At 46.6% G+C, this 10,459-nt stretch overlaps 1 pseudogene; it reads left to right on the top strand.

Annotated features, from left to right (window-relative positions):
* The first annotated feature begins 1,549 nt into the window (after positions 1-1,549).
* Positions 1,550-2,206, top strand: LOC115315725 (annotated as a pseudogene).
* The last annotated feature ends 8,253 nt before the right edge of the window (positions 2,207-10,459 follow it).

Genomic DNA, 10,459 nt, shown 5'->3' with positions numbered 1-10,459 from the left:
TAGCTCAGCTCATGCCCGTAATCAGCTATCAGGTAAGAACCGTATCCTTGCCGAATAGATCGTTCAAAAAGAAAGTGACTTTAATTTTCCTGGTTTCAATCTGTCCTTTCCGACGCTTAAAGGGGCCCTGCAATCATATTTAAGCGTCTACCTTTTTTGCGGTTTCCACGTCCCTCGGGATTCGGGCAAGCCAGCGGGCACGGCGAGAGTAACTAAATATCAGTGCGTCATATTTTAACCGGGCGACGCGGAAACCTCCTCTACCTATGGGGGCGACCCGCGGTGCTGAAAGTGCGCGATATGTGACGTCTTAGGTCCTGGGCTTACTACTGTTCAGAGCCGCTAAACTTTTCTTTATCGAAATACCTAATATAGGTGGCGCAACCGTCTTCAATTATTTATAAAATTAGTTTATGTTCACTATTTTAGATCATAAAAGAAATAAATGCCGTTTAGTAAGTACGGAAACAACAAATTGCCCGTCGACATACCCGCCACCAAGCGGTGGAAAAGGCGGCGCATACGAGAAAGGTGTAGTGGGATCAGACATCAACGAGCGGCGAGCGTAGAAAGGTCCCGGACGTACGCGGCGGCGCTGCGGTCGTACGGACTGGAGAATCCGACCGGTTAAGAACGTTCCCAAGGCCTTCGGCAAGCAGCTTTGGCTTGCTTGAGGAAGTAAAACTAAAACAGACGTCTAGATGCGCTGCTTCTCATAGATGGCAAGGTAGAGAACGAAAACTTTAACGATTATTTCGTAACTGCTGAAAGCCGATTCCAACAACGGCCAGACGTATTTTTCTCCGATTTACTACTTGTGTATGGAAATAACAGGATTTTTATTGCAATTTTGTTCACGTGTCTAGACTTTCAAAATTTAAGTATGATAAATTCATAATTGAAATATATCTAAGTTACGTAGCACTTTCTGTGATTGCTTTTCTATATGTTTTATTTTATTCATTCTTTTTATTTACAAATACTTCTGATCCCTTATGAGGGATCGTAGCAAGGTAAGACATAAAAGAGAGCATAAAGGTACAAAGACGTTACATCAATCGGAACACGAGGCAGAAACAAATGCACTGACAGATTTTTGACTAGAAGTTTTGTAAAGAAGTCCGTTCCATTCTCCATTCGTTCGGGGGAATAAAAAGTGAAACTATTGTCGCGTGCATTCTATGATTCACATGCCGGGACAACCATGCCGGCGCAAGAGCTCGGGCTCGCAGCGCTCGAGCTACGAGGACCGACTGCGAGACCACGGGCGATTCTACAAATGCTTTTCTTATCGTAACAGTCGGTCGGCCAATTCTTGTGTCTCTACAATTGGTGACCCGGACGTGATACGTCGCTATGGCTCTCGAGAACACCGCTACCACAAATGTCGCCGCCGTCACGTTTCGACTTCCGAAATTTTGGCCAGCGGATCCTCTGGTATGGTTCGCGCAAGTGGAATCACAGTTCGTAACCGCTCGGATCACCAGCCAAGCAAACGAAATTCCATCACGTCGTAGCGTCTCTTCCTCCCTAGGTGGCCATGGAAATTCGAGATTTAATCCTCTCGCCTCCAGAAGATCAGCCTTTTGAAAAGCTTCGCTCGGAACTGATCAAACGAACATCCGCATCGGACCAAAGACGGCTTCAGCAACTAATAACTCCCGCAGAGCTCGGGGGTCGAACGCCCTCCCAGCTTCTTCGACGACTGCAGCAGTTGGTGGGTGATAGATTGCCAACGTTTGATACCTCCCTGCTGCGAGAGCTTTTTCTTCAACGGCTACCATCAAACGTACGCATGGTACTCGTTTCCACCCCATCCATGAGCCTTGACGATCTGGCTCATCTGGCCGACAGAATCATGGAAGTCGCACTTCCCATCGTATCTTCGATTGACAGGATGCCTGGAGAAACGACTGCGACGACGAGACCACAACACGCAGGCAGCGACTACCCGGCATCTCCTGAGGTTGCAGAACTTCGTCAGCAGATATCCGAGCTTACAGCGCGAGTAGCAGCTCTCGTCTCCCGACCTCCTACCCTCCACCAGGAAGAGTATCTGGGCCGCTCAACCTAACGGCCCAGATACTCTTCCTCTCCTAGGCGTCAACGCCAGAACAACGAAGGTTTGTGCTGGTATCACAGGACTTTCGGTGACGACGCTCTTCGATGTCACCAACCTTGCTCGGCGTCGGGAAACGAACTTGTCCACCACGAGAGGCGTTTAGTGGTGGCTACCTACAACCCAGTCGCCTGTTTTTCATCGTCGATCGTAATACAGTATTACGTTTCCTTATCGACACAGGGGCTGATGTGAGTGTTCTACCAGTGTCATTTGAGCCCTCAAAACGTAGGAAGAAGACTCCTTACATTTTACAAGCTGCTAATAAATCATCGATTGCGACTTACGGAGAACAATCCCTGGCGCTGAACATCGGCCTTCGAAGAACATTCCGTTGGATATTCCTAGTTGCAGACGTTTCGTACCCCATATTAGGTACAGATTTCTTTCGGCGTTTCAATCTGCTCGTGGATATGCACAACATACTTCTCCTGGATAATACCACCAATCTAGCCGTTAATGCAATCATATGCCAAAAACCGCATATCGAAGCCGCTATTCATTTTCTTCCACCCTCAAGGTATGAAACGCTTCTAAAAGACTACACACAACTAACATCGCTTAACAACTTTGACACGCCGGTGAAACATGGCGTTGAGCATCACATCGTCACCACGGGACCGCTAGTATATGCTCGTCCTAGACGTTTGCCTCCAGCACGGCTTAAGATTGCAAAAGACAAATTCGAACACATGTTAGAGCTCGGTATTATTCGGCCCTCCAACAGTCCATGGGCGTCTCCACTACACATGGTCCCCAAGAAAGAGCCTGGGGACGGGCGACCATGTGGAGATTACCGAGCTCTTAATAATGTGACCGTTCCTGACAGGTACCCGCTGCCACGGATGGAGGATTTTACTGCATCACTACAAGGGTCCAAGATATTTTCAAGAGTGGACCTCGTGAAGGCGTACCATCAAGTTCCCGTGGCACCGCAAGATATTCTCAAAACAGCTATAGCAACCCCATTCGGTCTATTCGAATATGTTCGCATGCCATTCGGCTTGAGAAACGCTGCCCAACCATTCCAACGATTTATCGACACTGTAGTACGCGGCCTCACATTTTGCTTCGCTTACCTTGATGACAGTCTAGTATTCAGCGCAAATGAACAACAACACGAGCAACATCTTCGCATCCTCTTCGATAGACTTGTCAACAACGGCATCATCATTAACAGAAGCAAGTGCGTTTTCGGCGTCGACGAGCTGGACTTCCTCGGGCACCACTTTGACAGTCAAGGAATTTCTCCCTTGCTTACGAAGGTGGAAGCTATCGCCAATTTTCCTCCACCGTCGAACATTCGCAAACTTCGGGAATTCCTCGGTCTAATTAATTTCTATTGCCGATTTATTCCAAAATGTGCCCACACCCTTCATCCTTTAACTGACCTTCTGCAGGGCAACACAAAGGACTCGACACCGTTGGTGTGGACAGAACAAACTTCCCATGCTTTCAAACAAATCAAGGAAGACCTCACTTCAGCTACCATCCTGCTTCATCCCCATCACGACGCCCAAATTAACGTCATGGTGAACGCATCGGATGAAGCCACAGGAGCTGTGTTGCAACAATATGTCAAGAGCAAATGGTAACCCCTATCATTTTTCTCAAAGAAGCTCACATCGTCCGAAACGAAGTACAGCACGTTTGGCCGAGAATTGCTGGCGATCTACCTGGCCATAAAACACTTTCGTCATTACATCGAAGGCCGCGAATTTCATGTACTCACAGATCACAAACCCCTTACATTTGCTTTATCATCAGCGAATGACAACCACTCCCCTCGCGAGATTCCTCATATGGCTTTCATATCCGAATTTACCACTGACATTCGTCACGTGAGCGGCGTAGACAACAATGTAGCAGACGCTCTCTCTCGCATCGTCATGGCTTCGCAAGTTTTGCTACCACCATCTGCTGATTACCAAGCCTTGGCACGACAACAGGCAGATGATCAAGAGCTCAGCAAACTTCGTACTACAGCTCCTCATCTTATCTTTGAGCAAATTCATTCAGAAACGCACGGCGAGACAGTTGTTTCTGAGATGTCGACAGGCACTCCCCGCCTTTTCGTTCCATCCAGTTTCCGGAAACAAATCTTCGATTCCTTCCACTGCTTGTCACATCCTGGAATGCGCGCAACACGACAACTTTTATCTTCTAGACTTATCTGGCCTAGCATGAACCGCGACGTCAGGGCGTGGACCCGAGCATGCCTCCAGTGCCAACGCTCAAAGATAAGTCGACACACAGTTTCGCCTTTCTCTTCCTTTACCCCTCCCGACCTTCGACTTTACCAGACCCATATACATTTAGTTGGACCGCTGCCACCATCGAATGGTTATACTTACTTGCTCACCTGCATTGACCGCTTTACACGTTGGGTCGACGCCATCCCAATCCAGGACATCCGTGCGGAAACGGTCGCTGAAGTTTTCATCAATGGCTGGGTGTCCAGATTCGGCGTGCCTTCATACCTTCCAACAGACCGAGGTCGTCAGTTCTAGTCTACTCTTTTCCGCGAACTCATGACCATCTTAGGGAACTTCGCGCATTCGTACAACAGCATATCACCCTATATCCAACGGGCTGAAGAGCGATTTCACCGCTCACTCATAACCGCACTTCGGGCCCAAGATACAGGACCGAACTGGGATTCCGCACTCCCTATTGTTCTTCTAGGGCTCCGCACGGCCTTGAAGACCGCGCGGAGATCGCAGCCCTGCGGAAATGCTCTACGGCACAACCTTACGACTTCCAGGAGAATTTTTTTTTCAAACGGACCAGAAGATCCAGCACCGGATCCTACGAGCTACGCGACAAAATTGAAGCCAATAATGCGCACCATCCGACCTACTCCTCCCCGCCCCCAAGAAGGTCAGCCGTCTATGTCTCAGCCGATCTACATTCATGCACACACGTTTTCCTTCGTCGCGATGCTGTGCGAAGGCCGCTTCAGCACCCTTACGATGGCCCATATCGAGTCATAACTCGTGGCGATAAACTTTTACGATTGATATTAATGGCCGACAAGAAACTCTATCCATTGACCGCTTAAAACCAGCCTACCAAGAATCGTCATATGAAACATATACCCAATCTCTTGACAACACTGCTATCTTTGCACGCTCACAGGACTTTGCTTCTTCACGCGACGCTTCGACACAGCCAGAATCCTCCCGCGTGCGTTTTCTGCTACCACATGCCCAGACATCATGAACGTTCCCTGAACATGTTCCCATCTGAATTTTTTTTAAAGGGGGGAGCTATTGTAGCGTGCATTTTATGATCCACATGCCGGGACAACCATGCCGGCGCAAGAGCTCGGGCTCGCAGCGCTCTAGCTACGAGGAGCGACTGCGAGACCATGGGCGATTCTATAAATGCTTTTCTTATCGTAACAGTCGGTCGGCCAATTCTTGTGTCTCTACACTATTAATGCGCGGTTGATAAGTAAGCGGGTTTCTTCCGCTGGTGACATACCAAGTAGTAAGAGTTATAGAAGTATTCATGTACATAAATTTTATACTGCCCCTTCATTAAATTAAATAAAAGTCGAAGTCTGCAGGCACGGTTTCTTTCTTAAATTGAGACAAACCCAAGCTTTCAGTAAGCTCTGAATAGAAGCTTTTCAATAGGAATTAAAAATGATTCTTAAAGCTTTGGCTTTGTATTTATTGCATCTGGTTAATACTCACTTGCGTAAATGGGTCCCAAATAATATTAAGATATTCAACAACAGGGTGAATGAGAGTTCTTTACGCCAGAAGTCTAGTGTTTCTAGTAGCTGATTCTAGTGTTCGTCTGATAAAAAAATCTACGGAAGACGTTAGAGTTAACGAAACTAATGTGTTTGTCCCACCTAAGATCAGAGGAGATCAAGAGACTTTTGTACTTGAATTTATTCACCTTTGTTAGGTTATGCTCATTAAGACGATACGGGAAATAAAGTGGCTTTTTTTTTTGTTAGCCACGATAATTTTATCATCAACACATGTAATTTCGTTATACAACACACAGTCATATACAGCACTCAGCATACAGCACATGGATATCTCATCAGGAATATTGTGGACAAATAAATAAAAAAAAGCAGCAAGTACCGAACCTTGAGCTACACAAGAATCGACCGAAAGCAAGAAAGAACAGTCATTATTAAAGTCTACATACTGATGACAGTTTTTAGGGTACGCTTGTATCCAACCGGCGATCTGATAAAATTGAAAGTATTTTTTAATTTTTTTTATGAGCTTTAAATGTGACACTTTGTCGAACGCTTTTGCGAAGGCAATAAAATTTACGTTTACTTGACTTTTTTTTTTTTGTTCAAGATGGATGTCAGGTCGTGAACTGTTTGAAGCAGGTGCGTTGTTGTGGAATAGCCTTCCTTGAAGCCATGTTGACAGCTAGATAAAACGTCATATGTTTCAAGAAATTCTAGAATATGTTTATTTATAATGTGTTCAGGGAGTTTGCAGGCGGAAGAGGTTAACGACATAGGTCTGTAGTTATCCAATACAAGGATTTTTCAAGTTTTATGTAGGGTTTTAATTCTGGTCATCTTACAATTGGTCGGCAATTCGCCTTCTTTTAATGATATAAGAAATATAATGATTAAATACTTGTTGATGAGGTCTGATTATCGTTTCAAAAAGGCGTTTGGTTATTCATCTGGACCACCGGGCCTCCGTGGCTTTAGATATAAGAGCAAGGTCGGAACTCCTGGTTTATTCAACACTCTTAGAAAAAAAGGAGTCCAAAGGGAGTCACTGCTTCCATGACTCTCTTTGACTCTTCACGACTCTCTTAGAGAGTCAATTTTTCGTGTGACTCTGTTTTGACTCTTCCCCTTCTCAACGGGAGTCACAGGTCAGCAGCATTTGCCCTACAGAAAAAAAAGTATGAATGCTGCTTCGCGGCGTCCATCCGGCAACCCAAGTCCCGCCGTTTCCCTATGCACCTCTAGAAAGGAAGTCCGACACCATTTAGTTCAAAGCTTTGTCGACATTTTATTTTCAATAATTGCGCAAAAAAAAATTAAAAAGGAAAGGAAAAAGAAATAATGCACAAAGTTTCGTCGACATTCATTTTTCTCAAGAATAATTGTAAAAAAAAAAAAAAAAAAAATGTATATTTATATTTTGCATCGAACCTGGGTTCGCTCCGTAAGAAGCGGGTACCTTTCCACATAGCTACACCTGCGAGTACTCGTTTTAAGAATTTGTTTTATACGAGATTCAACAAGTTTCGCGTCGTGCACATTATTCGAAACCGAATCCTGCGTCTGCATTTTACATATTTCTAGAACTGTCGTGGGGTGCGTCTCTGGGAGCGAGTGAAGGTGGAGCAGCTTATTCAAGACTATACTCCGTTTCATACGTAGCATGCAACGCAGTCAAAGCTAGCGCACCGGTTTGCATCGCCAACCGTGTCCACGTTCACCCCATAAAATAGTGCGTCCCCTGCGAAAACACTTATAAAAATGTCTAAAAAGGTGCCTCCTTGGATCTAGAAACTGATAGTGCTGTTATGATTTCGACGGAGCACAAATTTTTTTCAATAAAAAGGAAAAGGTAATGTAAACTACTTTAAATTGTTTTCGTTTTCGTTCGTGCGGCAGCAGCTGCGGGTTTTCGGGTTGTGTGGCACTGGCTGGTTTTGAGAAGATGGCGTCTTACGCAACAAGCTCAAGTACCTCTCCTGCTCGGATATTTTCAAAGATTCGTTGTGCGCAGACCTTGAAAGAGTGCAAGCAGGTGATCGCCAACGTGTACGCGAGTACAAGAACGCGTTTCCCGGAGAAGTCGGTCATTGAAGTCCCGGAGACGGTCAGTAACAACACCGGAGTGTGCGCCCGTACTGTCGCGAAGTACAAGGCGCAGTGTCTATCTGGCAAGCTGGCGTCCCCGAAGCGAAGACCTCGCCATGTAGAAGTTTCGAGCACGGGGACTGTCAAGCATGCCGAATTCACACACAACGCCATTCACCTCAAGGTGCATCGCAAGTACCCCGAGAGGGGGATTCCTACCCTTGACAGCTATTTCAAAATAAGCTGTTCAGGCCACAACTATTGTCGATTAACGTTCTATTATAAATTTTGGGGCAAGGCTGCTATCTGTGAGATTCCTCATTCCACGCTGCACGAAGAAAAAATATAACTCGGTGCTGCAGGCAAATACTGTAAAACCCTTTATTTTCGCGGCCCCTGTTTTTCGCGAATCGGTCCCAGATGACATAATCGCGACCACTAAATTTCGCGAATTCCAGACGCCTGCATTGAAAATATTAAGAACCGACATTTTCGCGCGCCCTTAAATTTCGCGAATTCTTCAATTCGCGAAAATTGAGGGCTCGCGAACAATAAGGGTTTTACAGTAACACTTGCAAAGCGGCAGAGCAGATGGTAGAAATGTGGCCTCTCGGCGACTTACAAATAAATAGCAAGAAGAAAGGAGGAATCGAAATATGCAGTTCGGCAATACGCACAATCTTGCACAAAAAATGGCTAAAAAAAAAAAAAACTGCGCGTCTAGTCGGTTTGAACCACTGCCGCCGAGACGTCGGTATCGCCGGAGCAGCCCTACCACTCGTCCACGAAACGCGCCCAGGAACACATTTTTTTTTGTATTTTCATGCGCACAACTTCAGTACCTTTGACAGCTATGCACGCTATGTATGAAAATGAGTATAAGTGCCCATTTTGAGAACCACACCACCACACTGCGAGTTGAAGCAACGCCGAAGGCTCGCGTCTCGCAGCGCCGCCTGTTGAATAACCATTTGAAGAGTTTGCACACAGAGAAGGTAAGAGCGCTCACACCGGAGAGCTTTCTTTACAACGCCTACACACACACACACAGCTCACAATTGAAGGGGGGCCACTGAGGTTTTAAGAGCCACTGATCGTCGCAATCGCATTCGAAAGACGCCGCGTTGTCGTAGATTGTTTTTCACCAGCTAGGTCCTATAGGGATGAAACCAAGGCCAAGGCTGGGGGATTCATCGCCGGAAACGTAAAGGAACCAAGCAAACGACGTGAGGCTCGCGGAAGCGGCTCGTGGGAGCCGACGACGCCCAAGCCACGATCCAAGCAGCCCTAGTAGCAGCCTTGCTTCCGAGAAGACTGTGTATTCTTTCAGGCGGGCACACAATACTCCGACAGCATGCTTGCGGCTGATGTGGATTGCAGGAGGTGGCTAACAGGGCGACCAATGCACAGAAAATAGGTTGAGCACAACACAGCACGCAACGATTGTCGCCGCCATGTTGAAATAAAACCAAGCTGAGGCAGGCCAAGCTACAGTTGAGTATACGACGAAGCTGAGACAGGCCAGGGTTCAGTTTAGTACACAACCAACATACTTCATTACAAAGAATTAGATAAATGTTTAAACAAATTTTTTTACGTTTAAAAGTTCTAATGTATGTCGATTAAAACAGAAACATTCACGTTGCGTCAAATGAGTTTCGTCGTAACCAGCGAACGTCGCCGCGTCAGCCGCGACGCCATCGCCAGCGTAAAACCAAAGTCAAAAACTAAGCAAGCTGCAAACTTTCGGGCAGTTTTAGGCCTTTAGTGCCTTCGAAGAACGTTCTCCGAAAAACAAAAAGTGTCTCAGATGTCGCCGTGCCCATGGACCGAGCTGTGGGTTTTGTGTCTACTTGGTGAGTACTCGTCTATTCGCTTGACTTTTTCAGTGCTTTCTTTTCGGAGCGTTTGTGAAGTGTCCTTGTGTGTCTGTGCAGGAAGCGTGAAGGCGAACGCGGCGAACGTGTGGGGCTCCTTGTCGCACACGTGCTTTGCGCATGGGATGACCTTCGAGCTTTTCCCGAGGAAGTCCCGCAACCGACCTGTCACCACGGCCTGTCACTGAGCGAGCAGTCAGATTGCGGGAACGCACACAGAGGCGAAGGTCCCACCGAAGCCGGAGGGGGGGGGGACGGGACTTCGTAAGTGTATCGGGAGCTTTATCTCGTGGATCGGTGGACAAGGCGAGTTTACAAATCGGGTGGCGCCTTTGTACGGCTGTGGTACCACCTAACTAGGCGGTGTGTTTCGCGGAACCCATGACTGCTATGGTACCCATTATGTGCTGGCGCTCGTATTTGCACCCCGTTTGCTTTCACTGCGGGTGTTCGAAATCAGGTTCGTTTCTCTGCATTGTTGATGTTGCTTTCGAAGAGGTCTTTTTTGACTAGGGCACAAACTTTTTATACAAAATGCTGTATATGTTGCAGTTATTTGGTAGCCCTCTGGCTGTAGTGTATTGTGAAAGTTGTGGGAAAAAACGCGCATTGAGTAATTACAAAAAGATATATACCGGGTGTTTTTGCGAA

Source organism: Ixodes scapularis, unplaced genomic scaffold (genome assembly GCF_016920785.2).
Source record: "Ixodes scapularis isolate PalLabHiFi unplaced genomic scaffold, ASM1692078v2 PGA_scaffold0__279_contigs__length_252992795, whole genome shotgun sequence".
Classification (NCBI taxonomy): Eukaryota; Metazoa; Arthropoda; class Arachnida; order Ixodida; family Ixodidae; genus Ixodes; species Ixodes scapularis.
This window is presented reverse-complemented; position numbering and strand designations above follow the sequence as displayed.